Consider the following 4,613-nt stretch of genomic DNA (forward strand, 5'->3'; position numbering starts at 1 on the left):
CCTCGTGTTCCAGGTGGCTGTTACCTTATCTGATTTAATATATAATGGTTTTTATTTGAGATCGAAGCTCCACGTAATGAAAGGCAGAAATCTGTGCTTTTGATTACTATTATTGCACTATTGATGTAAACTTACAATACAAAATTAATTCTATTGGGAAATGAGTGTTTATTTAAACAACTCCATCTATATAATGACCTGTGTGATGTGACATCAGCGAGAGAGAGAGAGAGAGAGAGAGAGAGAGAGAGAGAGAGAGAGAAATATTAGTAAATGAGGCTAAATTTTAACGTTATTGACTCTTTGATAATGAAAATTAGATGACTGAGATTGCAGTTAAGTAAGTTGAGAAGTTGAGCAAATAAATACGAGCAGGCTGTCTGTCTGTCCGTCTTTCAATCAATCAAACAGTCAGTCTGTTGATGGAGGACTGGTGGAGAGAGCAGCCTGTGTCTGTCTGTCTGTCTGTCTTTCAGTCAGTCAGTCAGTCAGTCAATCTGTTGATGGGGGACTGGTGGAGAGAGCAGCCTGTGTTTGTCTGTCTGTCTTTCAGTCAGTCAATCTGTTGGGGGACTGGGGGAGAGAGCAATCTGTGTCTGTCTGTCTGTCTTTCAGTCAGTCAATCTCTTGATGGGGGACTGGTGGAGAGAGCAGCCTGTGTTTGTCTGTCTGTCTTTCAGTCAGTCAATCTGTTGATGGGGGACTGGTGGAGAGAGCAGCCTGTCTGTCTGTCTGTCTGTCTTTCAGTCAGTCAATCTGTTGATGGGGGACTGGTGGAGAGAGCAATCTGTGTCTGTCTGCCGACGTGATTCCTGCCTCCATTGTTTCATTACATATGCAAACTACAAGAACGGGAAGTATTGGTTTTATTCATTAATTGACTGATGTGTGGTGGTGGAGGTGGTGGTGGCATTAGTAGTACTTAGGTGTTCAACTTAATAGGGAATGAAGGTAATGCGTATGCGCTGGTGGCTTGAAAGTAACAAGTGGTGATGAAAGGTGGTGGTTTGAGATGGTGGCAGGACCTGTTACCACCTTCACTGTCCCAAGTCAAGGAGGGAGGCACTTCATTATTGTTACACCTGCTATTTTACTCGCCTACTTTTCTCTCTCTCTCTCTCTCTCTCTCTCTCTCTCTCTCATTTTATATTTGCCTGTTGTTCTTTTTCTTCCTCTTCCCATATCCAATCAAACTGTATTTTTGTTGCCATTTTGAGTGTTAACACAACCTAACCTTTCTTTGTCTTTATTTATTTATTTTTTATTTATTTATTTTTTTTTTTTGGTATTTCTAAGTGTCTCTAAGCCTTTTAAGTGGTAACCTACTTTAATGTAACCTCTCATCACTATTGCAGAGGAGATAATTGGTGGGCTGTGTGTGGTGAGTGCCACATTGTCTGTGAGGGACCCCCAGAGCCACACAGCACCAGCTGCAACAGCTACAGCAGCAGCAGCAGCAGCAGCAGCAGCAGCAGGAGGAGGAAGAGGAAATGGCATCCACCTTCTACCTCACCCAGTGTCACTGGGGCCTCCTCCTCCAGCAGCTGGCCAGGGTGCAGGGACAGGGATGAGCAAGTTGAGGAGTGGTGGTGGTGGTAGAATTGATAGCAATGTTCAGTATAGTAGTAAAAATGCTAGTAGAGCTCCTGGATTATATATTTTTAGTAGTATAGTAGTAGTAGTAGTAGTAGTTCCAGCATTTGTTGAAATATACTGGTAATTATACACTAATAATAATAATAATAATAATAATAATAATAATAATAACAATAATAATAATAATACATCTATCCAGCCCATTATTGTTGTGTAGAGTTGAGGTGCAAACAAACACCTGTAAGTGTGGACTGCTTTTATTCATCAGTCACACATACAAAAGACAACAACAACTAACACATAAACAACAACAACACAATCAACACATCATTTAATAACAAACAGACAACACTAACAAAACAAACTGTTAATATTCCTTGTAAATTGTGAAAGAAAACAAAAAAAGGAAAACAAAGATGATGATGATAATGGTGGTCTTTCCCCAGCAGGTGGTGACAGAGAGGGTGGCCAGCTTGTCCCTCCCTCCTGCCACCCAGCCACAGCACTGGCAGTTGCTGCAGTGAGACTGCCCAGGCACAAGTTTGTGCACGTGTCCAGGACGTGAAGGTGATGGGAACGTGTCCTGTAGGAGGGAGCAGAGCTGTAACAGTACCCGAGTCTGCTGCTGTGCTGGGAGGAGGAGAAAAACATCAGCAGTAGTTAGTAGTGGTAGTAGAAGTATTCAGCAGTGCTGCTGCTGCTGTCAGTGGTGCAGCTGTTCACTCCTCCACAGCTGCTGCCTTCCCTCAACATACTGTGTCTTCCCTCACCTACAATGAACAACTATGAACAATACCTCTTGTGCAATCAGGCAGCGCTCAGCTGTACTCACCGATAGACTGACCACTAAGAATTACCTGTGGGCCACATGACAAGGCCCACGCCAGCCAGGCTTGGTTGCCAATCAATAACAACAACAACAACATCTCGTGCAATGAAGAACACTGAATAACACCACCACCTCTCCCCTGCATCATCAAGAATCAACATCTGCTTTGTTTCACTCATGCTGCCCCCTCCCCCCTCTCTCTCTCTCTCTCTCTCTCTCTCACCTCACCTCACCTCACCTCACCTCAGCCCACAGCGCCACAGTATGTCCCCCCACAGTATGCTTACAAACCCACAGTGACTCCCCACAGTCCCTCACCAATAAGTGACACACACACACACACACACACACACACACACACACACACACACACACACACACACACACACACACACACACACACACACACAGCATAACATACACAAACGCTGCATCTTGTACAATGGCCACAATAAAGAATGGACACACAAAATGGACAAACTTAATTTTGTTCCGACCTGCGTGAATGTAGTGAGGCTCAACATGTACAAGTGAACAGTGAGGAGTGTATTAGATTCAAGACTCAGATATTATACACAAAGTACAGGACACAGGTTGATGATGAGTATGGGGTGAGTCAAGCATTCATCTGTGGCTGGTCTGCCTCTTGAAGCACAGCACTGACCTCTTGCCCCACTTGTTCCACCAGCCCCTCACTGTGTGGCAACAGCAGTACTAGTGCTGTGTGTTTGTGTGTGTGTTTTTAGTTCAAGTGAAGTGGGTTTTCAAGGGTGTTTTTACAGTTGTAGTGACACATTAACAACATTTCTGCATTACTGACAGGGGGAACATTCTTTTAAAAGGCTGGAGTTGAAGTGATGTGGGTTTTCAAGGGTGTTTTTACGGTTACAGTGACAGATCAACATTTCTGCATTACTCACAGGAGAAACATTCTTAAAAGGCTGTAGCTGAAATGATGCAGGTTTTCAAGGGAGTTTTTACAGTTGCAGTGACAGATTAACAACATTTCTGCATTACTGACAGGAGAAACATTGTTTTAAAAGGCTCTAGTTAAAGTGACGTGGGTTTTCAAGAGTGTTTTTACAGTTGCAGTGACATATTAACATTTTTGCATTACTGACAGGAGAAACACTTTTAAAAGGCTGTAGTTGAAGTGATGCAGGTTTTCAAGGGTGTTTTTACATTTGCAGTGACAGATTAACAACATTTCTGCAGTACTGACAGGAGAAACATTGTTTTATAAGGCTTTAGTTGAAGTGACTTGGGTTTTCAAGGGTGTTTTTACAGTTGCAGTGACAGATTAACAACATTTCTGTAGTACTGACAGGAGAAACATTCTTTTATAAGGCTTTAGTTGAAGTGACGCAGGTTTTCAAGGGTGTTTTTACAGTTGCAGTGACAGATTAACAACATTTCTGCATTAGTGACAGGAAACACTTCAGAACCCGTCTAAGCGTCCCTGTGGCCTTGGAAACATGCAATATTCTAACACAGGGGGAGGGGGAGCCAGATTAAAGACAAATTTGAGAACTCAACTTGTTAAACAACGCAAGATTACAAACTTGATTCAATCCTGCGGAAATACAATTATGCAGCAAGAATTGGGTGTGAATACCTGACACCCTGGTGCACACACACACACACACACACACACACACACACACACAGCTGGGCCAGTCCTCTGCAGCAGAGTTGGGCAATGTCTGACATCACTTTGGCTGTCCTTGGCGCTGATCCAGTCCAGCAGTGACACTTAACTCACTGTCAGACAGAGAGAGAGAGAGAGAGAGAGAGAATATCAACAGTTTTTATTTACAACAGCAACAACAACAAAAACAACAACTTACTTTCTCTTTTTTCTCCTTCTCCTCCTGCCCTCTTCTCCTTCTCATGCTCTTCCTCTTCCTCCTCCTTCTCCTCCTCCTCTTCCTTCTCTTCCTCCTCCTCTTTCTTCTGTGCTGTGCTTGTCCTCCTCTTCTTCCCAGCTTCCTCCTCTTCCTCTTCCTCTTGTGTCTTCCCCAAGAGTTCAGGGAAGATTGGAATCCTTGCCAGTAGCTTCAGGTCCTCTTCAAAACTGTAAGTAGTAGTAGTAGAAGTAGTGACACACACACACACACACACACCAACCATTTTTCTATCTCTTTCCTCCTCTCTCCTCTCTTCTCCTCCTCCTCCTCCTCCCCCTCAT

The 4,613-nt window shown here is 43.6% G+C and overlaps 1 protein-coding gene across 12 annotated transcripts in view; it reads right to left on the reverse strand.

Moving 5' to 3' along the window:
• Window positions 1–1,837: 1,837 nt before the first annotated feature.
• Window positions 1,838–4,613, reverse strand: part of LOC135112390 (uncharacterized) — a 76,962-nt gene continuing 74,186 nt past the window's right edge. For 9 of the 12 annotated variants that reach the window (XR_010274327.1, XR_010274325.1, XR_010274323.1 and 6 more), the window contains 2 exons: window positions 4,273–4,499; window positions 1,838–2,226 (listed from right to left, as the gene is read on the reverse strand). The gene's annotated coding sequence lies outside the window, so the exon portion shown is untranslated. Of the gene's footprint in view, window positions 2,227–3,089; window positions 4,187–4,272; window positions 4,500–4,613 lie in introns of all 12 variants that reach the window. The other 3 variants (XR_010274329.1, XR_010274326.1, XR_010274328.1) reach the window with 3 other exon arrangements.

Source organism: Scylla paramamosain, chromosome 23, assembly GCF_035594125.1.
Source record: "Scylla paramamosain isolate STU-SP2022 chromosome 23, ASM3559412v1, whole genome shotgun sequence".
NCBI lineage: Eukaryota > Metazoa > Arthropoda > Malacostraca > Decapoda > Portunidae > Scylla > Scylla paramamosain.